We start from the raw sequence: 25176 nt of genomic DNA on the forward strand, positions 1-25176 counted from the left end.
AACTACTGAGCCTGTGCTCTAGAGCCTGGGAGCCACAACTACTGAAGCTTGTGCGCCTAGAGCCCATGCTCCGCAACAAGAGAAGCCACCGCAATGAGAAGCCCGCGCAACCGCAATGTAAAAGTAGCCTCCCCCAGCACCCCCTCCCTCCAAGGGGCAAAGAAACAAAGACCCAATGCAGCCAAAAATAAATAATAAATTAATAAATTAAAAAAAAAAGTCTCACCAACACAAAGTACATTCCATCTTCAACACTTGGCTTTTTTTTTTTTTAATTTTTTTTAAATTTTGTCCTTTAAGTGACTATTTTCTTTTTATTTATTTATTTATTTATGGCTGTGTTGGGTCTTCATTTCTGTGTGAGGGCTTTCTCTAGTTGCGGCAAGTGGGGACAACTCTTCATCGCGGTGTGCGGGCCTCTCACCATCGCGGCCTCTCTTGTTGCGGAGCACAGGCTCCAGACGCGCAGGCTCAGTAATTGTGGCTCACGGGCCCAGTTGCTCCGTGGCATGTGGGATCTTCCCAGACCAGTGTTCGAACCCGTGTCCCCTGCATTGGCAGGCAGACTCTCAACCACCGCGCCACCAGGGAAGCCCAACACTTGGCTTTTGACATGACCCATGATTCTCATACATCCTTTGGCAACTGTATCTTTCTTGACTTAATGTCTATTCAAATAAATTGTTAATACCAAATAAAAAGTTGGTTTTAATATAAGGAAATGCTTATGACATAAATAATAGAATTTGAATATTCCCTATTCAAATGAAATAAAATGCATGGATTATTTACCTTAGTCTTAAGCCATGCATTCTCAATGGGAGTAAGCAGTGAAAAAAATCTCTATGTTACAATGGTTGTGGTTCTCCAAAGTTGAGCCTTACCTAATAAAATCTTATTCCTTGGTATTTAATTTCTCTCAGGGAGAGATTAAGTCAAAGTAAAATATTCTCCTTAGGAGGGATGATAATAAAAGTCATACAGTTGTTATCTTCAACAAAATACAGATTTCCCAATCTGTCAAGATGATCTCAATTCTTTGGAGGGTTAAACATATAAATGTCTTTATTATGAATTGATACAAAACATCAATAAACAAGGCAGCACTTTGATCATAAACACTCTGGCTACCCTCAAGACTGACCCAAATTTAGGGGCTTGGTATGATTGTTCACAGACAAAAGATTCCTCCTCATAGATAACATGATATTATTTTGAATACAAACATTATGATATAATGAAAGACTCTGCCAAACATTATGATATAATCAAAGACTCTGCTTAAGAAACTGAAGACAGATTAGGGTTAATGGTATTTCCTTGGTTTATCAGCTTAATAACCCAAATTAAATAGTACATGAAATTAGTCTGGAACAACTATTAATAAATATTTCACAGTCCCTAATGATCATTGCATTCTCCCTCAATGCTTAAAAATCACCACCATCGCCATCATCATCATAATCATTATCATTATCATCATCACTACTTTTCACTGAGCAAGTGGTATGTGCAGGTTTGATGCTAAATGCCCTACTTTCATTGCCACTTTAGATACTGTTATTTTTTCAATCAATCTGGAATTTATTTTTTTAATGGTGTTAGGTGGATATTCAATGGTATTTTCCAGATTTGGAAATTTCCATATGGAAATCAAGTTGTCTCAGTTCCACTTATTAAATAGCCCATCTTTCCCCCAATGATTTATAATGCCCCCTCTACTTTATACCAAGGACTCATTTATACTTGGGTCTATTTCTGGGCTCTTAATTCTATTCCATTGGTCTATTTGTCCATTTATAGGCTGTTATTATCTTAGTGATTTGTTTGCTGTCTTACTTTTCAGTAATCCTATATAGCTTGTGGAGTAGGTTCTTTGTTTCAGAATTATCTTGGCTACATCTTGACCTCTTTGTGTGCTCTTGGTGAGTGAATTCTGGTCTTTCTTTCTCTTCTTGTAAGGACACTAATCTCATTATGAGGACTCCACCCTCATGGTCTTATCTAAACCTAATTACCTCACAAATGTTCTACCTCCTAATGCCATCACATTGGTGATTAGGGCTTCAACATATAAGTTTTGGGGGACATAAACATTCAGTCCATAACATGTCTAAAGGAGTAGAATTCTAACCCTCTTTGCCAGTTTCTGGATCCATAGATTCATGGCTTCAGCTCCTGTTCATTACTATCTTGTTCACAGAAATGTTTATCTTGTTTGTGAGCATGCTTTATGTTACTTAAAAAAATTTTTTAACTGTTTTTTACTATCTTTGGGGAATATGGGAGAATTTCAAGCCAAAATGCTTGAAACAGAACTATGCATGTTTCGTTGACTGAAAACTTCCCAAAGTCTCAGCTGGATTATCTGTGGTCAGCTCAGCAGTACTACCATCTGCTTCCCTGCATTAAGAAGGAGAAGCTAGAAATGACATTCCCCAGAATTCCCTTTTCTCTATGATTCCAGGGTAGCATCAGTCAATGCGAGGCATTTGCATAAGATTGGAAGGCAGAGGAGTAGGAGGGGCCATACTCTCTGGAAGCAGATGTGAGGCTCTCAGAAACTTCAGGGTATTCTTCTGAATGAACATCTTGGATACTGTAAGCAGTTGAGACAGCCAGCAGTAGCCTCTAGAGAATTTCTCACTGCATAGTTTCTGGCTAAGATGCATGGTAGGAATTTCCCAAAGTTTTCTGATATTTGAAGCAGTGTCCAAGTAAGCTCTTTAGAACCTCTTATGATGGTGATGCAGGCTGAGATTGTCACAAATAGCCTGCTTGACCTTTGCTCCCTAGTCCTGCAAACAGATACGAAACCCTCAAATATCCCATTTTAAAGCTTTAGTACTTGGAGTGGATCAAGGAGTGTGGTAGTCAGCCTCCAAGATGGCCCCCAAAGATTGCTTGTGAACCCCCTTCCCAGACTGAATCAGGAATGGCTCTGTGTAACCCATAGAATTAAGTGGAAGGGATGGTGTGTGACTTCTGAAGCTAGGTCAGAAAAGGTGTTGTGGCTTGCATCTTGGCCTTTGGAAAATTTGCTCTGGGAGAAGCCAGTTTTCAATTCATAAGGAGACTCAAACAGCCCTGTGGAGAGGCCCACTTGATGAGGAACTGAGGTCTTCTACTAAAAACCAGCACCAACCTGTCAGCCACGCGAGTAAGTTGCTTTGAATGGACCCTCTAGTTCCAAGCAAGTCTTAAGATGACTTAAACCCCAGTCAGTCTCATGAGAGACAGCAAGCTAGTATTTCCCATTTGAGCCACGTACAAATTCCTGGCCCATAGATACAGATAATAATTGATTATTGTTATTATAAGCAACTAAGTTTTTTGGGGGAAGGTGATTATGCAGAAATAGATAACAACTAATACAAGTGGCTTCCATTTTCCTGAACAAAAGCTTATGAAAAAAAACTTTTCATTTTAATTCTTCTCAATTTGTCTTATGTACCTATACAGTCCCTGTGCAGTGTGAGTCAGGTCCATTGTCATTTTCTTGTCTGGAATTATTTAAGTCAAGCCATCTTGTGTTTTTCAAACTGGTTGCCAATTCCCAGCTGAAAGAGTTGTTTGCATCTCCCAAGATTATTAGCATGTCCACTGCTTATTCTTCCTGCAGAAAGAAGATGGCAGGTTTGAGAGCTGTCAGAATGTAACTGGTTGAATCCCATCTCTACTATTTTCTGGCTGTATAATCTTGAGCAAATTTCTAAAGATTTCTAAATTTTAGTTTTCTGACTATTAAGTAAGAATAATAGTACCTACCACACAAGTTTATAAACAGGTTAAATTTTAAAAGTATATTAAAAATTTACAACGTATTGTCTGGCACATAGTGATCATTTACTAATGGTTTCTATGATGATGATGGTAATAATCATGAGGATAATGATAAAGTGTGAGCTTTGGTGTTTGTCATTCAATGCATCCCTCAAGTCCCTTCCTGTTTCAAATATCTATTATTGTATAACATACCACTTCCAAAATTTGTATCTAACAAGACCATTTTATTATCTCTTGCAATTCTGTGAGTTGACTGGGATCAATTGAGTAGACCTGTTCCATGTGGTATTGACTGCAGTCATCTGGGAGCATTTTTGGGTTGGAATATGCAAGATGGCTCATTCACTTGGCTGTTCTTAATATTGTCTGTTGGCTGGGAGCTCAGTTGGGGCTTTGATCAAAAAGCCTACAAATGGCTTTTCCATATGACTTGAACTTCTCACAGCATGGTGGCTGGATTCAAAGAGTCAGCGTCTCAAAAGCAAAAGTTCCAAGAAGCAGGAAGTGAAAACTACTTATTCTCTTAAAGGCTAGGCCCAGAATTGGTATGGCATTATTTCTGCTACATTCTGTTTGTTAATCAGTCACAGAACCAGCCCAGACTCAAAATTAGGAGTAGCAAAGTCTCCCTTAGATAGGGATAGAGACAGAATTTGCCCTCATATTTAAGCTACCACATTCCCCAATTTCCATTCCAAATACCTCCCAAAATCACTCAAGAAGATCCTATGAAGTAAGGTAAGTCTATGAGCTTTCCAAAATATGTCTGATTCTTTTTTACCTCTCTGTCTAGAGCAAGCCTATCCCTCTTCATAAAGTTTTCCCTCAGATACCTCTACCCTCTGGGGGATCCTAGGACTGACTGTCAGGATTGGCCATTAATCAGTGTCTGCTGTGAAGTTTTATGACCATACAACCATCCATTGGTATCTGCAGGGGACTGGTTCCCCTCACAGTTAGCAAAATCTTTGGAGGCTCAAGTCCTTTATATAAAATGGCATAGTATTTACATATGACCATTACATAGTCTCCTGTGTAATCTCTAGATTACTTATAATACCTAATACAATGTAAATGCTATGTAGATAGTTGCTGGAGTGTGCAGCAAATTCAGGTTTTGCTTTTTGGAACATTGTGGATTTTTTTTTTTTTTTAGTATTTTCAATCTGCTGTTGGTTGAATCCACAGATATGGAACTTGTGGATGTGGAAGGCTGAGTGTACCTGTTACTTGACACTTTCCAGATCTGAATACTCATTTTGTATGTAGTTTCCCACTGAGTGGGATTTATATGTCTTGGCTTTCAGCGTTGATCAGTGCTTAGTAAGTATTTTCTGATTTGAATGCTATATTGTAGGGAGGAGTGATGGAAGGGAATTGGTATTTATTGAACACTTAGAGCCAAGCACAATGCTAAGTTTACATATATCATTTCATATATTTTTGATGACCATTCTATAAGTATTATTATTCCCATCTGACAAGGAAACCAAGTACTTAATTTGCTTTATTTTACAACCAGTAAGTAGAAAAACCAGAACTTAATGCAGATCTATTTGAGGCCAAGGCCCTTATCTTTCACTGGTATCATCCTGCCTACAACTCCCTTGAAATGAAGCTGTCTGGGAAAAAAGGGGAAAACTATGTTACTAGGGACTGTGGTTTCTAGAGTATTTGAATCATAAACTCCCATGGGGAGGGTATGCTCTAGTCAGCTTATCTGCCTGCAGACATTTACTACTGCCTAGGACTAAAGCTAAACATTAACCCAGTTGAGATCTGCTTTTTCTTTTTGTTTTTCAAACTCCCATGACTCTCAGTGGCCTTGGTCATAGACCCTTTCCATTATTATTCCCTTTTAAACAGCTTCTCGGTATCATGACAGCATGTTTGGAAACACAGTGGCATATTTGTGGTGATTAAACTTCACTAAAATGTCTGGATCCTAGACTTCCATAGACCTCTTGGCTCCAGCATTGCCTGGGACCCCCTATTTATGTCTCCATTTGAGGAATCTCAAGAGAGGGTTTGTGGCTCCTTCTCTCCAGCCTCAGAGGGGAGAAAAATTGCTGGCTCAGCAGTTCCAGAGGGCTTCAAGGGGATCAAAGAGAGAAAAGCAAACACTGAAGAAAAATGTGCTATTTATTCTTAGAACAAAGTTACATTGGCAGCTTTCTCCTCTCCAGTAATACTTGTTTTCCTGAAAGGATTATACACGTGTTTGCTTCCTTCCATAGGATTTAACCACCACTCAGCTTATGACCTGCAACTTCTGTCTCCCATACCCTCTCAACTATGCTTTCAGTTTTCTCACTGGCTGGGCAAAATTTAAAGAGATTAAAATCAACCATGAGAGAAAGTGGGTTAATACAGCTGTTACAAATGCCCATGTCAGCAATCCAAGTCAGCAGCTTAAATTAACTCAGCCATGTGAGTGGCGTCCCTGTGCCATAAATGGGGGGATCCAGAGATTTTAGGCCTCCATCCCCAGGGAAGGAATGAAGAGGCTTAGGCTAAGTGAGGAGACCTGCTAAGTGGAGGTGTCTTTCTTTGGGAGAGCAATTTCACTCATGTTTTTTTCATGGATATTTCTGCTTTTAATTAATTGAACAAATTCATTGAGTGTTATGTGGCACGATAATTTACTGAGAAGTTTTTTCGTATCTTCTTCTCTTTGTTGTCAGTGCTCTTCTCTCCTCTGCCTCAAGAAGGTAGGAAGACCCTTGTCTTTGGGGGCTTTTTTGTTGCTGGTTGAAAACAGACTTTCTAGCAGAAGAAGTCCTTTTTCTTGGTTTTGTTTTGGTCACCTATGCTGATTGAGGGGAATTGCGCTGGGGCTGGAGTGGGAGCTTCGGGTTTCTGAGGGTACACATCCTGACTGGAGGCTAAGGAAGTCCCTGTAAAGGAAAGAAAGAACAAGATTACAGAGAGTGTTCATCAAGTATGAATGCCTGGACCCTGCTTTCCCACAGCACTCACAACGAGGGCTGCTGAAGGACAGGAGGGGAGAGGGGTAGAGTAGAAACAACCAAACATTAGAGGCTGTGGCCTTGAGAACCCCTGTGAAAAAAATCTCAAGTCCCAGGCCTCAGAAGTACCTGTCTCCTGGTTCCATGCAGCCTTGGAAAATAAGCCTGGATGTGGTAATCAGTATAGACGGGAGAGGCCCCTCTTTGCATGTTCTGTATGGTACAAGTCACCAGGGACCTACCCCTGACCCTGGGAAGTACCTAATAATGACAGATTAAATTTCCCTATGGAAGGAGTAAAAAGCTCAGGGAAAATTAAATTCAATTTAGAAAAATAAGAGTAGTGTGATAGTTCTTGCATCCTAATCATGTAGTTAGCACCTACTAGGTGCTAGGCACTGTGTAAACCCTGGAGACAAAGAGATGAACAAGCACCTGTTGCCCTCACGGGTGAGGAAACTCATTGCAGAGTTCACAATGAAGACATGTCACAGATGCCAGGGACTCAGGAGGGAGCACTGCCTCTATTTGGAGACAAGGAAGTCTTTCCAGAATTGCTCACCTTTATTCTGAGTCTTAAAAGATGAGCTGGAATTCCTCAGTGGAGGATGGTGGTGGAGTTGAGAACATTCTGTACAAAGGTACAGAAGTGTGAAATAGCATGACATGTTTGGGAGACGGTAAAGAGGTTGATACAGCTGAAGCATGATAGATTGTTATAGAATGGGTGGAGGCTGACCCTGAAGGGCTTTGAATCCCATGCTAAGAAGTCTAGACTTTATCCTGTAAGAGGTGGGCAACCCCCAAAAGATGCTAGTAACATGAATATGTGCATTTATTATGAATCAAAACTAGTTAAGGAAGGTCACAAAGGAGGAATGACCACAAAGGTAGGAAGGAATCTCGGAGATGGGAAAGTGCAGAAGTGAAGGGAGAAGAGTTTGTGAAGAAGAAAGTAGCCAACAGTGGACAATACTGCAGAGAGGTACCAACACAAGCTCAGGGACAGCCACTGGATTTTGAAATTCGGAGGCTATTTTTGACTCCAATGAGGGCAATTTCAGTGGTGTGTTGGGGGTCAGAAACCAGACTACAGTGAGTTGACAATTGAATGGAGGTTGAGAAAGTGATAATAAATACACCCATTTGTTTGAGAAATTTGGAAAAGAAATAAAGATACAGAAAATACCTATAAATGGGTAATTTATTTATGTATTTCAAATGATGAGGAGGGCTTAAGCATCTTCAAGATTTAGGGGAAGGAGGCAATGGGAAGATCAGAGATGAGGTAAGAGAAATTAGAGCAAGGAAGGAAGTCTGGCAAGCAGAGGCTTGAAGCACAGAGAAGAACCCCCCTGACTGACCAAATCTCCCATGTGCCCAAGGGGTTGAGGTCATACTTCTGTGTGGAAGCTGTTACTCTGCACATCTCAGTACAACTAAACTCTATGTTTCTGAGAAGTATAGTAAACCATTTAAACATAAATCAAATGGGTCATATTTTAAATGCATTAATCAAACTTGCTAATTTAAAGGATTCCTAGTATGGACCTTCTGTTGAAACAAATGAATCAGCTTTTCATTTATTATCTCTTCTTCTGTTAGGACCATAATCTTAGACTCCTTGTTCACATCCAAAGTAGATCCCTCAACTCCATTAGCTGTGTCCAGACACAGGAGGCTGACTGGTTGCTGGATACCAGCATCAGTTTAAGAATGGAAATCACTCCAGTTTGGGCACTGGGGTAATGAACAGAGTGCCATCCATTTGGTTTGATTAGATCTAGCACACCTGTGCATAAGGACACCATGTTCCAGAACTTGCTACTATGAAATTTATGAATCAGAGAAGTGATTAAATGAATGTACTGTAGGGTTTTAAGAAGTTCAAGGTTACCTCAACCATCTGCTCTGGTTAGTGCACAATCTTCAAAGAAATGTATAGTTTGGTATGTTTTGTCATCTGTCCTGTGTTTGCCTATTTATCTTTCAGACCAAATCACTCTACTAATTTCTCAAGCTCACACTTTTCACAGAGTTACAGGAGACAAGTCTTTGAGGAATTTGGAAGAGTTGTAGGCAGTCTTGTAAAGGAGTACTGAAAAAGGCTCAGAATTTAGTTCAGTTATGCTGTTAGATTGAGTTACTGTAACACAAATTTTATACTTTATTTTGAGCTCTACTGTTTCTTATTCTTCTAAAAATGACTTTCAGTAGTTTGCTACATATGAAGTGTATTTTTTAATAGGTGGGACTAAAATTACTTATAGCAGAATGTCTTAACTTTATATTGAGTCAATGGTATTTTCAATATAAAAAAGACATTTATATTATAGACAACTGTTTAGGGTCATATACGTTGTGGATAGAGACATAACTTGCTTTTTCTTAAAGCACAACTATTAGCAACTTTACTAGGCATGTTTCATGATCCCATTGTCTCATTTCTTATAATTAAAATCTCTCAGTTTTACAGTGACTTCCTGTTGGTTAGAAAGAGAGTGCTTTTTATGAACGATTTAGTAAAGTTATATTCATGCTTATTTAACCTTGTTAACCAAGATGAAAAAAGTAAAGGAGGTCTCAGCAAAAGGATGAGAATCTCCCTATGGAAAATAGAGGAAATAAAAGAAGCAAAATTTACACTCAGCTATGTTTATGGTTTAACTGGTGAATATGTTTTGATTCAAAACCTATCATTATTTCTGCCTGGCAAACCGGTTCATCTGTACCATTTTTCTAGACTCCATGTATATGTATTAATATATGATATTTGTTTTTCTCTTTCTGACTTACTTCACTCTAGGATTGACATATATACACTAATATGTATAAAATAGATAACTAATGAGAACCTGCTGGATAGCACAGGGGACTCCACTTTGCTGTACAGTAGAAACCAACAAAACATCACAAAACAACTATACCTCAATTAAAAAAAAAACTATCACTAATCACAGGTAATGTTGTATTGGGCAGCAGAAACTGGTGAGAGAAATATTCTGATTTCTACTCTGTTGCCTCAAGCAAGATAAAGTGGTTGAGCCAAAAGGATTTAGATTTCTACTCTTCTGACTGGGCCCATGAGGAATTAATTCAATGAGAGATAAGCTTCCACTTCACAACAGAATAAAGACATGCTTAGTTGATGCTTGTTCCTCATTATTTCATCCCTTTTGGACACATAACATTTTAAGAAAGGTGGGGGAGGTGATTAGAACACAGGGAGGCCATTTGGAGGGGTGGTGCTCAGCTGTGTGGCTCAAGTTCCCTGTGCTTTCTGGTTTTATTAAAAAATTTTTTGACTAGTGTGTCCAGCACCCCCTTATATTCCTCTGTACAGGCAAAACTTCGCTTTTTGAAAAGGAAGAGAAGGCCTGGGAACATTAATTTCATTATCTACCTCTGGAAACTAAGGAGAGCATAACCGTCAATACTGATTTATTTGGTGATTAAAGGCATCCATTAGACCTTGTAAAAAGTTGGTGAAAGGTCTGGCTTTAAGTATATGGTGCTGCATTCTTCAACCTTTGGTGTCTAGGAGGTGTTAGTAGCTAATACTATCATATGACTAGCGTCATTTCAGCAGGTAGTTGTGAGGTGAATGAATTTAAATGCCACCTGGTTAATGAAAGGAAGGAAGAAACAAAGAAACAAAGAGAGAGATAAATTGTCCTGCTTCCCCCAATATTTTAAACAATATTTTCAGGCTCACTTTTGTTAAGATGAATAAATATGAAATGACTGTAAGATAGAACATTTAAAAAAAAAACTCAGCCTCCTGATTTTCCTAAAGTGACATCATTAATGGTGACACATTGATGTCTCTGTCTGCACATCCATTAACCTCTCATCAGGCCATGTGGCAATTTCCTTTGTCTTTCATTATTTGGTTTACATGACTGCCTTGCTCTGACGCTCCTAGAGATCATTTACTACTTCTGGAATTCATAAGTGCTTGATGTTTGAATGCTTCTTGTAAATAGCAGTGCTATAAGAGAAGGGACAAGAATTCTGGCTTCAATCATTTGTACTTTCTTGGGACAGAACCAGATTTCCTACTCTTGACCATGTGATGATGACATTACCCGCTCAAGGCTGAGATAAATCCAGGGATTTTTGTTAGTTTGGTATTATCTTAACATGCTTTGGTCAAGAGAGAGATTTTGATATTTCCCTTTTCCTGATGACTTTTGGCAATCATCCATTACTAAACGGAGCGCCTTACTTACTTTGCAAACTCCTTATCTATTAGGACCTAGGCTTTGTCTCTGCATTTCCTACAGAAGTGGTTCTTAATCCTGACTGTACATTTTAATCACCTGCAGAGGTTAAAAAAATGGGTTCCACACCTAGAGATTCTGATTCAATTGATCTGGTCTAGAGCCCAGCTTGTAATTTCAAAATATTCCCCAGGTTAGGATTGAGTGTAACATGCAGCAAGGTCACCTACAGTGTCTAGGACAATTCCTTGTGAAGGGCAGGTGGTCTCCAGGAAATGGCAGTTAAACTGAACTGCATTGATAAACAGGCTACACAGGGCCAGATGATTTTGGGTGAGGACATATCTGGACATATTCCACTGCAGTCGTTGTGTAGTACCTTAAGTGGCTCATAATTTTAGGGTAAAACCACAGGGACCTGAAGGTCTTACCTTAGTTGAGTTGGTAGATCAGTTTTGTTTTGTTGTCCTCCTTTTGGGTGCTGTGCCTTAGTTTCCTCATCTGTAAAATGGAAATAACCAAAGTTTGAGGTCATATTTTTGTTTGAGGCAAAAACCAGTACCAGTAAAAATTTGCTGCAATGAGCTTCATTTAAAATCATCAAATTGCTGTCATGCAAACACAAATGGGAGTTTAGGAAGTGGAAGCAGCAGAAATGTGTCTGGGGTACTTGTCAAAGTTGATCGATAGGGCTCAGCAATGATGTGGACTTAAGGATTCTCCTACCAAATCCCAGCATCATGACAGTGCTGTTGAAGAAATGCCACTGAGGGTTAAAACTACCACTTCTCTTTTGTGTTAAATGAAGGGGCTCTGGGGACTAGACCTCTTCCATGAGTCAGAGGTCCTGCTGCTGGCCAGGACACCAGTGTGCAGGATGGTGGAGCCCTGCTCTTACCAACAGCACCCTGGGAGCCCTGCACACTCTGCAGGGAGGCCCAAGCCTGCTGACACATCAGCAAGAATGCTTATACTGAGAGCTTAGTTCACAGCCCTGGGCCTGGACCCAGGCATGAAGTAGTTACTTCAGATCCTGGTTTCCTGGGATGAACACTCTTCCACTTCTAATTCCCCACCCCTGCCTATAACTGGAGCTGAGGCTGTTCCTGTGCACACGGACTCCCTCCTGCCTCTGTTCCTGCCTGGCTCATCCTGTGGATCTCAATCCCAGATTGTGTTCCTTTCCACTTCAGCCTTAAGGCCAGCCAGCTATCCCATAACCAGGGGAAACTTCACAAGATAGCCCCTGAGCATCTGCCACGGTCTAGCAGAGGGACTTAATGCTCCCTCCTCACATCTGATCTAAAGTCTGAAATGCTATGTAATACTATGCTTTAGTTATATCCCCCTAGAGATGGAAAATAGAGGATTCCCTCTTTTATGATAGTTGTGCTATTAGTGAAGTACTGGCCCCTCTCATTTTGGGATAAATCTCCCCCATACATTTGGTTTCTCATAACAGTCTATGGTTTATCTCTCGTCATCTCATCTCAGGCTATGGAGGATCAAGCCACACATAGTGTCTTAGTAAAAGGGCAATCAAGGACAACTTATTTTACAGGTGGGAAAATGGGTCACAGAGAGTTTTGATGATGTGTAACTGTAATAAGTGAATGGGACCTGAAATGAGGACTCTCCTTTCTATCAAAGGGGCAGGGCGGCAAAGTGGTTGTGGTAAATGCCGACAGTGGTGGTAGCAAAGTGTACCACTTGAGAAACTTGGATTGCAGGGACAAACAGATTTTCACTTCTTGACATCTCAGTTTTCTCATTTATAAAATATGAAAACAAGAGTACTTAACATGTCAGGATGCTGTGAGGGTTAAGAGAAATATATGTGAAAAGGACTGGTGCTGGGTTTGGCTCTTATAAGTAAGTAAGGTAGTAAGTGCACACACATGCAACCATGAAGTGGGTAGCTTTGAAGAGTTCCTGTCCAAGGCTTAACCATAGTCCACAGGTCTCCTGAGATAGCTTCTGGGAGCATCGGTTTCTATATGACCCTGGTGCCTTCACTCCAAAGCCCTTCCCTCAGGTTGATCTCTCTGGAGAATGACCCCAAAGACCCCCAAGAGGGCTTTCTGGCCACTTATGCCCAGTTGCAGAACCAGAGGCAGGGGCTGTCCTAGGTGGCAGCTCTCATCCTGTTATACCTATGATTCCTGAAACCAGTTGGACAGCAGAGGTTCAACAGTATCTTCTTCATTATAATGAAATGAGGTTATCCTAAGCAGAGCATTTAGCCCAATGCCTGGTGTGTACTAGGCATTCAACAAATGTTAGTAGTTATTAATAGTAGTAGTTTTAAATCCAAAGCTAGGTTCATGGGTCAGAGTGCTTCCAAATTCCAGAGTCCTTCCTCTAGATTAGGAAGCAAGTGAATATGTTCTGGGTTAGGGCCAATCCATGGAAAGTCTATGCCACTGACTGTTATTTATTCATTCATGTATTTATTTATATACTTAGTACACATTTATGGAGCATCACTTATGTGTGTTGCCCTTGCTCAGCACACAGTTCTCTGATCTCTGGTGTTTATGCATGGTAGTTACACCAGGGTGGTACGAATAGTGTTACACCAGGAAAACCCACTTCTCAATATCACTTTTCCATCTACCTTCTGATAAAGCTAGAGAGTTAGGAGGAGCTCTGATCATGGCACCTTGTGGGTGAAATCTGGAGTTAGTCATGTGTGTATTTTACAGATAAGAAATCTGAGGCCTGAGAGGGGAGTACTTGCCCCAAGTTCAGACAGTACTCTAGTGGCCATCTGAGGCTAGAATCTGGTTCTGATTAGTTTAGGAAAAAAGGGCCCTTTCCAGCAGACCACTTGCCTCTGTATGAGAGGGAGATAACTAGTCTTTACATTTTCACTTACACATAGGTGTCCTTTTTCTTTCTGAAGAGGTGCATTTCAAGGTTAAATGAAATAGCATTTGAATAAGCCTAGAACAGTGGTTCTAAACTCTGATTGCATTAGATCATCTGAACATCATTTTGAGAATACTGATTTTGGAGCCCTACCCCAGACCAATTAAATATGCATTTGTGGGACCAGGGGCCTCATATTGGTTGTCAAAGCTCTCCAGGTGTTTCTAAAGTATGGTCAGGGCACCACAGTCTAATATCCAGTCATTCTAATACACAGTCAGTGGTCTAGAGATCAGTACTTCCAAAACTCTAATGCACATTTGAATTATCTGGGAATCTTGTTAAAATTCAGATTCTGATTCAGTAGGTCAAGTGGGGCTGGAAAGTTCCCACTTCTAACAAGCTCCCAGTTCATGTTAATACTGTCAGTCCCCAGACCACACTTGGAATAGCATCTCCAGAAGGTGCTCTGGATTCTGGTTATGCACTGGTCACTCACTAGGTACTCCAGCCAGAGGCCTGGAAATTACCTCTTTCCTTCATCCACTCATCTGCACCCTGTCAGCTCTTGGTCACTATTTCTTGTCAACTCCACCCCACTGTTCTCTGCAGCTCCTATCCTTTCTTGGTAGACTGGTCAACATTCTCTTCCATGTTCACCCACCATCACTCCCCATCCTGGCTGTGTTCTCTGCTAGACCACCTCCTGATTGGGCTTTCCCATTCCTCCTTGGCTCTGTGCATGCCGTTTTTACTCTGTGGAAAGCTCTTCCAGTTCTTGACCTATCTCTTAAGAGACCACAGAATCCCTGGACCTCTTCTCTGCCTGCACTAGTTACATATGACCATTGTCTAGGAACAACATGCCCTACTTGTTCTTTTCTAAGTTCCCAGAGCCCAGCTCAGCACCTATCAGGCTCTTAAATAAAGTAGGTGTTCAATTTAAGAAAGAAAACCCCAACTCTGAATGAGCAAGGCCAAATCAGCTGCTCTCCTTTGGATCAAAATGAACGTTCCTTCGAAATTATGTATTAGGTTTTAAACTCTCCAGTTGGAGAAAAAAAAATCGATCAGATTCAACAAAGTAAATATTATTTCCTGTAATTTAATATGTGCTCAGGGACTTCCCGGTGGTCCAGTGGTTAAGACTCCGAGCTTCCACTGCAGGGGGCACTGGTTTCCATCCCTCCTGGGAGGAACTAAGATACCGCATGCTCTGCAGCACGGCCAAAACAAAACAAAACAAAAACCAAAAAAACAAACAAACAAAAAACCAAACAACAAAAAAAGGGCTCAGAGCAGGTGATGGGACAGGAAGGAGAGGATGGATGCTGGAAGCAGCTTGGAGGTCTGCTTTCAAATCTGGTCTCGTCCCCGCAGGGGGAAAGGGAAGATCCCGGGGACAGCCGATGGAGAAACTTCCACAGAAGTGCGCGGGTCAGGCTGGAGTTCCGGAGCTAGAACTAACTTGACGCGGAGTGGGGCGCCGCTTGCGGCAGCCATTGAAGTTTCGTGTCTTTCCAGAGCCCACATGGGGAGGGGGGAGGGGGGAGGGGGGAGGGAGGGCAGGTCCGGAGCGGAGTGGGTGGAGTGGAGGGGAAAGACCGAAGGAAATGAGACAACCTTTTCCTCCCACTGACTCGCGCTTCTCCAGCGTCTGCGGGGCTCACTACCGCTGCCCGTGAGCGCCCAGGCTGAGACCCAGCGCCCCGCGCCCCCCTCGGCGTGTCTCCCCTGGGATTTTTTCCGAGGCGCCAGTGCCGGCCCAAACCCTGGCCACAGCTTTGTTGCGTCCTCCCCTTAGTGATCGGCTCCTGGTCCCCGAGCAAGGACCCCGGAAGTGCGCGTCGGTGGCTCTGGCGAAGGTAAGCGGCGCCGGTGAGAGCGCTAAGGGCATAGGGGCGCCTGGCATCCCAAGCGGGCCCTGGTCTGCCCGGAATACCCCTTCTTCGGAAGCACCCAGAGCACTTCAGACCTGAAGTCTCTGCTTTGTTCCTGACCCCCTGCCAGGTGTTGTAGCCTGGGTCCCCCAGGGAACTTTGCTTCCCAGCGCTTGTTTTTACTCTTTCTCTTCCTCTTACTTTCCTGTTGCTTCCCCCGCCCCCTCCCCCCGCTTCTTTTTCTGGACCCAACAACTCTCTGCTCCTTGCTTATGCAGCCTGGCTTCCGAGAGCGAGTCCTTCCCTAATCTCAGCGCCTCTCTCCTCCTCCGCCCCTGGGACCAGGGGCTGAGCGTGCGGGCCTGCGACAGTGACTGGCTTTGACCCTGGGCCTGCCGGAGGCGGATCTTCCGAAATTTCCAGGGCTCTCATTGATCTCATTTACCTTTGGGGCACTCAGCTGGCCGCGTGCTTTTGGCGACGCCCAGGACCCCGAAATCAAAGCGGATTGGGGAGTGACAAGGTCGTTGGCGCCCCTTAAATCCTCAGGGGGACGCTCTGCTTGTGGAGAGGGGCGCGGTCAGCTTCTTGCAGCTCTGACTGGGCTTCCCAAGGATTGGGGTGTGGGGGTGGGGAGGAGCAATGGATATGGGACTCGGGGCGTGGAGGTAATGAGGCTGGCTTGGAAGGATAGGCGAGGAAACCACTTCGTGCTAGCTTGCCATTTTGCTCTTATTAACTGCCTGAGTGCTCACATCAAGGCTCTGAGTAGGGACTCCTATCCCTATTTTACAAAGGGGCAAAATGAGACGCACAGAGGTTAAATAATGCTACCGGGGCCACATACCTGGGAAGGGGCCCAGCCAGGATTTGTGAATCAACTGGTTTGTACCGCACAACCCACACCCAGCCCTACAGAGAGTTCCTCTATGCAGTCTGAGCAGAATCCCAACACCTACCGCTGGGTCATACCATGAGGAACCAGGCCTTTTCCATTTTGAGCAAATACATCTTGGTTCTACTCAAATCCAAATGATTTATTTAGTACCTACTATCCTCACAATTCAGTGACAAGCACTGAAGTTTCACCTTGGAACCTTACTCTTTCATCCTCTACCCATCATTCAGTCTGTCAACAAATATGTAATTCTTCCCCAGAAGGCTGGCTTGAATCTCTCTCCCTAAAAGGCTATTAGGCTTGTTGGCTAACCCAGACCCTGGAGTGGGACCCCCAGCATTTGAATCCTGGATGAGGCCTTTCTGTAGTTTTCTGTGGCTGGATTTCCTCATCTGTAAAGTAGGGATGGGAGAAGTGGCTCTCAACTGGGGTTTTGATTTTGCCTCCCAAATGACATCTGGCAATGTCTGGAAACATTTTTGACTGTTAACATGTAAGTGTTGCCCCCACCCCTCAACAGAAGGAATGGGAATCTGCACATGTGCACATGTTTTACAAGCACCAGAGGTAGATCCTGTGCATATTAAAGTTTGAGAATCACTGCCTTACAAAATAAAATCTAACCACAGACATTGGCCTACATGCCTGTTCACACTGGCCTCAACTTACCTTCCCAGCCTCACCTTATGACACTTCCTGTATGCACTTTCCATTCCACCCAACTCACTATTCTTCTGGTATTCTAGGTGTTGACTTTTTGGAATGCCCTTCTTCCTCCCTGGCTGACAAATTGCTCATTATTCTTTGAGACTAGAGCTCAAGTCCCCTGCTGGGTGAAGCATTATTCAGTTCCTGCAGATGGTTCGGTTCTGTCCCTCCCTGATACCCTAGCCCCAGCCATCCTCCCCTATTTTTTCTTTCAGTGCATCTCTCTTACAGTGTTTACTGTTCTGTATAGGGATCTCTTGTTCATTCCCTGACTTGTTTCTTTGTACCTGGACCTAGCACAGTGCTGTCCTCATGCTGGTGGTTAAGCTTGCGGACTTTGGAGTCAGGCTGCCTGCATTCAAATCCTAGTTCTGCCACTTAACTCTGTGACCTTGAGCACATTGACTCAGTCTCTCAAAGCCTTATTAACAAAATAGGAAGAAATAGTCTGCCTTCTCTGCAGAGAAGTGTGATTAACTAATAGGATAATGATTGTTCATCTTAGTACTGAGTGGCTACTCTGTGCCAGGACATGGCTCAATTTTAGCATTTTATATTGTAGTCATTTAACTTTTATGAGGACCTTATTAAGTTAGTACTGGTATTACCCTATTTTCCAGGCAAAGAAATGGAGGCACAGAGAGGCTAAGCAGTTTGCCCAAAGTCACACAGCTAATGAGTGGTAAGCCAGTATTCACACAGACATCTGAACTGCAAAACACACACTCTTCACACTATGCAGGTAAAGGGCTTAAACCAGTGCCCCACATATAGTAAGTGCTCCATAAATATGAGCTGGAGTTTGCTGTGTACATTGATAAAAGCCAAAGTCCATTGGGTTTTTCAACTGCACCACACTTGTGATCTAAGACTGTGCCATTATTTTTACAATCCTGTTCCTTCCCTCTCCTTCTTGCCCCTAACCCAGTCTCAGAGGAACAGGACATTGGGATCAGTCTCCTGTCACAGTTCTAGGTCAGCACCAATGAACTTGATGCTAAATGGAGCTTTATGTGTGCCAGGTCAGAGTCAAAATGGCATTAACTCTTTGGGGATGGTCCTATGGAATCAACACACGTGCTTGAGGTTAGAGGTGCAGACGAGGGGTCAGGAGCTACCTGACTCCAGCTTTGTCCTTTCTAAGCATGTGCCCTTTGCAGTGTGCACCTAGCACAGAAATATTGGGTTAAATCAATCAACGAATGTGGGATGGATGGATGAATGGCACCAGGTGGGTCTCTTGCCTTATACTTGATGATACAGAGTATGTTTTCTCTCCAAGTGTTATATATCAGGGGTCCCCAGCCCCTGGGCCATAGAATGGTACTGGTCCATGGCCTGTTAGGAACAGGGCCACATAGCAGGAGGTGGACAGTGGGCGAGCAAGCTAAGCTTCATCTGTATTTACAGCCTCTCCCCATCACTTGTATTACCGCCTGAGCGCCGCCTCATGTCAGATCAGCAGTGGCATTAGATTCTCATATGAGTGCAAACCCTACTGTGAACTGCGCATGTGAGGGATCTAGGTTGCACGCTTCTTATAAGAATCTAATGCCTGATGATCTGAGGTGGAGCTGAGGTGGTGATGCTAGTGCTGGAGAGTGGCTGCAAATACAGATTATCATTAGCAGAGAGGTTTGACTGCACAGAGACCATAATAGATCAATTGCTTGCAGACTCATATCAAAGCCCTATCACTGAGTGGCAAGTGACAAGCTGCATCTGGTGGCAGGCTTTATAGGGGCAAGCGAGGTGATGTCCTTCAATAGTACAACTGCATCTGGTGGCAGGTTTTAAGTCAGAATCCAACACTTATTTTAGTCTGCGTGTGGCTTGCCCATTATTTTATTTACCACTTCCATCCACACCTCTTTCCCACACTGCACACTTGTCTCAGTCACAGTTTTGGTAAGCCCACAAGCTAACCCTAGCCAAACGTGGAGTTCAAGCACCATGCATTAAAAGACAAGCCTTTGGAGTCTTTCAAAAGAAACAAACGTGAACACAAAGAACAGAAGCGATTATTGAAAGCCACCACTTCATCAAATGTGTCGGCACTGAGAGCATCATTCTTAGTGACTAACTGCATTGCTAAAGCTAAGAAGCCCTTTACTATTGGTGAAAAGTTAATACTGCCTGCTGCTAAGGACATTTGTTGTGAACTTTTAGGAGAGGCTGCAGTTCAAAAGGTGGCATGTGTTCCTCTTTCGGCTAGCACCATAACTAGACAAATTGATGAAATAGCAGAGGATATTGAGGCACAACTGTTAGAGAGAATTAATGAGTCACCATGGTATGCAATCCAGGTTGGCGAGTCTACCGATGTTAACAACAAGGCAACAATTGCTTGTTTTTGTGCGATATATTTTTCAGGAGGATGTGCACGAGGATATGTTATGTGCACTTTTGTTGCCAACCAACACCACAGCTGCAGAACTATTCAAGTCTTTGAATGATTACATATCAGGAAAACTGAATTTGTCATTTTGTGTTGTTATATGCATAGACGGAGTGGCTGCCATGTCTGGAGAGCTTTCTTGTTTCACTACTCAGGTCAAAGAGGTTGCCTCTGAATGTGAATCTATGCACTGTGTCATCCATAGAGAAATGCTGGCTAGCCAAAAAATGTCACCTGAATTTAACAACGTTTTGCAGGATGTGATTAAAATGATCAACCACATTAAAGTACATGCCCCTTATGATCATCTCAATAGATGCAGAAAAAGCTTTTGACAAAATTCAACACCATTTATGATAAAAGCTCTCCAGAAAGTGGGCATTGCTGGAACCTACCTCAACATAATAAAGGCCATATATGACAAACCCACAGCAAACATCATTCTCAATGGTGAAAAACTGAAAGCATTTCCTCTAAGATCAGGAACAAGACAAGGATGTCCACTCTCGCCACTGTTATTCAACATAGTTTTGGAAGTCTTAGCCACGGCAATCAGAGAAGAAAAAGAAATAAAGGGAATACAAATTGGAAAAGAAGTAAAACTGTCACTGTTTGCAGATGACATGATACTATACATACAGAATCCTAAAGTTGTCACCAGAAAACTACTAGAGTTAATCAATGAATTTGGTAAAGTTGCAGGATACAAAATTAATGCACAGAATTCTCTTTCATTCCTATACAATAACAACAAAAGATAAGAAAGAGAAATTAAGGAAACAATCCCATTTACCATTGCAACAAAAAGAATAAAATACCTAGGAATAAACCTACATAAGGAGGTAAAAGACCAGAACTCAAAAAACTCTAAGACACTGATGAAAGAAATCAAAGATGTCACAAACAGATGGAGAGATGTACCATGTTCTTGGATTGGAAGAATCAATATTGTGAAAATGACTCTACTACCCAAAGCAATCTACAGATTCAATGCAATCCCTATTAAATTACCACTGGCATTTTTTACAGAACTAGAACAAAAAATCTTAAAATTTGTATGGAGACACAAAAGACCTCGAATAGCCAAAGCAATCTTGAGGGAAAAAAATGGAGCTGGAAGAATCAGACTCCCTGACTTCAGATTATACTACAAAGCTACAGTAATCAAGACAATATGGTACTGGCACAAAAACAGAAATATAGATCAATGGAACAGGATAGAAAGCCCAGAGATAAACCCACGCACCTATGGCCAACTAATCTATGACAAAGGAGGCAAGGATATATAATGGAGAAATGACAGTTTCTTCAGTAAGTGGTGCTGGGAAAACTGGACAGCTACATGTAAAAGAATGAAATTAGAACACTCCCTGACAGCATACACAAAACTAAACTCAAAATGGATTAGAGACCTAAATGTAAGACCGAACACTGTAAAACTCTTAGAGGAAAACATAGGAAGAACACTCTTTGACATAAATCACAGCAAGATCTTTTTTGATCCACCTTCTAGAGTACTGGAAATAAAAACAAAAATAAACCAATGGGACCTAATGAAACTTCGAATCTTTTGCACAGCAAAGGAAACCATAAACAAGACGAAAAGACAACCCTCAGAATGGGAGAAAATATTTGCAAACGAATCAATGGACAAAGGATTAATCTCCAAAATATATAAACAGCTCATGCAACTCAATACTAAAATAAAAACAACCCAATCCAAAAATGGGCAGAAGACCTAAATAGACATTCCTCCAAAGAAGACATACAGATGGCCAAGAAGCACATGAAAAGCTGCTCAACATCACTAATTATTAGAGAAATGCAAATCAAAACTACAATGAGGTATCACCTCACACCAGTTAGAATGGGCATCATTGGAAAGTGTACAGACAACAAATGCTGTTGTTGAGAGGGTGTGGCAAAAAGGGAACTCTCTTGCACTGTTGGTGGGAATGTAAATTGATACAGCCACTCTGGAGAACAGTGTGGAAGTTCCTTAAAAAATTAAAAATGAATTACCTTATGATCCAGCAATCCCACTACTGGACATATACCCAGAGAAAACCATAATTCAAAAAGACACATGCACCCCAATGTTCATTGCAGCATTGTTTACAATAGCCAGGTCATGGAAGCAACCTAAATGCCCATCGAGAGACAAATGGATAAAGAAGATGTGGTACATACATATGATGCAATATTACTCAGCCATAAAAAGGAACGAAAATGGGTCATTTGTAGAGACGTGGATGGACCTAGAGACTGTCATACAGAGCGAGGTAAGTCAGAAAGAGAAAAACAAATATCGTATATTAATGCATATATGTGGAATCCAGAAAAATGGTACAGATGAACTGGTTTGCAAGGCAGAAACAGTGACACAGATATAGAGAACAAACGCATGGACACCACAGGGGGAAAGTGGGGTGGTGGGGGGTGGGATGAATTGGGAGACTGGGATTGACATATATACACTAATATGTATAAAATAGATAACTAATAAGAACCTGCTGTTTAAAAAAATAAAATAAAAAAATTTTTAAAAACTAAATAAAATAGACCTCATTCTCAAAAAAAATAAATAAACAAATAAGTAAAGTACATGCCCTTAACTCATGTCTGTTCGCACAGCTTTGTGAGGAGATGGACGCAGAGCACACACGTCTTCTCTTATACACAGAAGTCAGATGGCTTTCTAAAGGTAGATCACTAGCCAGAGTTATTGAGTTATAAGAGCTGCTCCAGAGATTTCTTTTAGAAAAAGAGTCACCACTGACAGCACATTTCAGTGACACAGAATGGGTTGCAAAACTTGCTTACCTGTGTGACATATTCAACCTGCTCAGTGAACTCAATCTGTCATTTCAAGGGAGGACGACAACTGTGTTCAAGTCGGCAGATAAACCGGCTGCATTCAAAGCCAAACTGGAATTATGGGGGCAATGATTGAACGTTGGGATTTTTGACATGTTTCAAACATTAGCAGAGATTTTGAAAGAGACTGAGCCAAGACCTTCTTTCTCCCAGCTGGTACATGATCACCTATCTCATCTTTCAAAAGAGTTTGAGCATTACTTCCCAACCACAAAAGACCCCTGACCTGGGAAGGAATGGATCCGTGACCCACTTGTGAATAAATCAGGTGAATCGACTTTGTCCGTGCTAGAAGAGGAGCAACTTCTTGAGATCGCAAATGACGGTGACCTTAAAAGTATGTTTGAGACAACTTCAAATCTCCATACGTTCTGGATTAAAGTCAAGGCAGAATATCCTGAGATTGCCACAAAAGCACTGAAAAACCTGTTTTCATTTCCAACATCCTATCCTTGTGAAGCAGGCTTTTCTGTAGTGACAGAAACCAAAACGAGATTATGGAGTAGACTGGACATAAGCAACACACTTTGGATGTCACTGTCTCCCATCACCCCCAGATGGAACCATCTAGTTGCAGGAAAACAACTTCAGTGCTCCACTGATTCTGCATTATGGTGAGTTGTATAATTATTTCATTATATATTAAAATGTAATAATAATAGAAATAAAGTGCACAATAAATGTAATGTACTTGAATCATCCAGAAACTGGTCATCCCCCCTCCCTGGTCTGTGGAAGAATTGTCTTCCATGAAACCAGTCCCTGGTGCCAAAAATTTGGGGAACGCTGTTATATATTAAAGGTAAAACTTGTTAAGAGAATTTAATGACTCATATGGAGTTTTGGAGAACCAGGTTTGGAACCTGTCACTGACCCCCTATCTGAGTTATGCATGACACTGGATACTAGGTTACAGGTGATCACTTCACTAACTTGGAATCTTTTTCCCTGAATGCAGCCCTGCCTTTGAAAGCTGAACCCCTTCCTTGCTGGTCCATTGGCCACTTGCTGTATAGGCCAGACTACCTTGCACAAATATCTGCACATTTGTGTACTCTGGCTTCTTCCACAGCTGACTCACACAGTTGTAGTCCCCGTGAGTTTGCTTGTTTTGGCAGGTTGTCTCCCAAACTTTAGTGGAATGAGGTTAGCTGGGTGTGCAAGGCCTTGAGGTTTTGTTAGGGGGTCACAGAAATACTCTAGTAAGCCTGCTTTTGAGGATGGAGCAGAGTGAGAACTTCCTTGTCCATCAACACATCAGAGACCACTCAGATCCCCTGTAACACTGCCTTCCCCCTTCAGATACCAGACTCTTACTGCCTCTGGCATTATCCTCTCTCCTGGGTCACCAGATGGTTGATCTGAGAAACAGATTCCCCTGGGGTATTAATGACTGGAGTAAAAGTCTGACTCAAGATTTTTGGGGCATCACTTGCATTTTCACTGAGGTATTTAAAGCCTGATCTAGAAGATAAACTAGCCCAGGAGAGGAATGTCAGACCCGGCACTAAGTTTTCAGGCCTTTGATGTCATGGTTTGGCTGCCTTTTAACTGACCAGCAGGCAGATTCCTAATGAAGCTGGTTCTGCTTGTGTATCTGGTTCTAAGGAGAGACACCTCATCCTGTTCAGGTCTTGGGCTGTGTTCTGTGAAATGTACCTCGATTATTTGACTCTGTGAAATCCTGTTTGGTTCTGTAAGGGTCACTTAGTCTAGACTAGACTAGACTAGACTGGTGATGGTATCTTGAGGAATTAGGGTGAGTTTGGAATACACGTGGGGTAAGTAGCTCTGTGCTGGGTGCCAGAGAGACAAACATGAGGAAGATAATGCCCTGGCTGATGAACTGTACGGATGGCTCCTCCCGAGTCTGGGCTTTTGAACATTACCTTTAGAGCAGCCAAAAGTCTGTATGAATTGGTAAGTAATTGCTAAGTTTCTCTGGACTTAGAGAGGGAGGAAGAAAGCAGGGGCAGAGAGAGAGACAGAGACAGAGCCAGAGACAGTGAGAGTGTACTTGATCAACTGGGTCTGTTTTACATAAAATCCAGCATGTGACCTAGCAGATCAACTGTCATGACTGATACATTTCCTGGGAATCATGTTCACAGTTGCAGTCATTTTCTTTGATCCCAAAGCCTTTTGCCAAAGCTCACCACAGGTGACAGGTACATATGCTTGTTGATTGGACAGTTTATATAGGTGCTTCTATAGGTCATTCCCAGACTTCAGTAATTTATTTACCACTTAGTGACCCCTCCTGGCATGTAGGAAACACTTAGTAAGTGATAAATGAGTGAATGAATGCCCTAGCATGAAAGTCACATCTTGACCCTCAAGATGCTCATGGCCTGAATGGGGAGATAGACAAGAAAACCAGCACAACACAGAGGAGTAGTTCTGTGACAGAGAAGATACAGATGCAGAGGAAGACTCAGTCCAGTCAGGGGTCAGGGAATAGAGGCAGTGAGAAGGGAAGTCTCTTTTGAGGAACATCCTTCCTCCACAGAAAGTGGTCCCATAGGTGGTTCCCAGTGGTCAGTTACAATAGGAGCACCTGGGGTGG

The 25176-nt window shown here is 42.2% G+C and overlaps 2 protein-coding genes across 12 annotated transcripts in view; one reads left to right on the plus strand and one right to left on the minus strand.

The window, feature by feature from the left end:
• Positions 1–325: 325 nt before the first annotated feature.
• Positions 326–25176, minus strand: part of LOC309611944 (uncharacterized protein) — a 371966-nt gene continuing 347115 nt past the window's right edge. The window contains exon 7 of the mRNA XM_082357020.1: positions 326–600. The gene's annotated coding sequence lies outside the window, so the exon portion shown is untranslated. The remainder of the gene's footprint in view (positions 601–25176) is intronic.
• EVA1A (eva-1 homolog A, regulator of programmed cell death) overlaps positions 15435–25176 on the plus strand; it is an 82561-nt gene continuing 72819 nt past the window's right edge. For 5 of the 11 annotated variants that reach the window (XM_082357036.1, XM_082357029.1, XM_082357037.1 and 2 more), the window contains exon 1: positions 15435–15714. The gene's annotated coding sequence lies outside the window, so the exon portion shown is untranslated. Of the gene's footprint in view, positions 15715–17955; positions 18018–19841; positions 23225–25176 lie in introns of those variants that run through there. The other 6 variants (XM_082357024.1, XM_082357033.1, XM_082357030.1 and 3 more) reach the window with 2 other exon arrangements.

This window comes from Balaenoptera borealis, assembly GCF_965194805.1.
Source record: "Balaenoptera borealis genome assembly, chromosome: 15".
Lineage (NCBI taxonomy): Eukaryota > Metazoa > Chordata > Mammalia > Artiodactyla > Balaenopteridae > Balaenoptera > Balaenoptera borealis.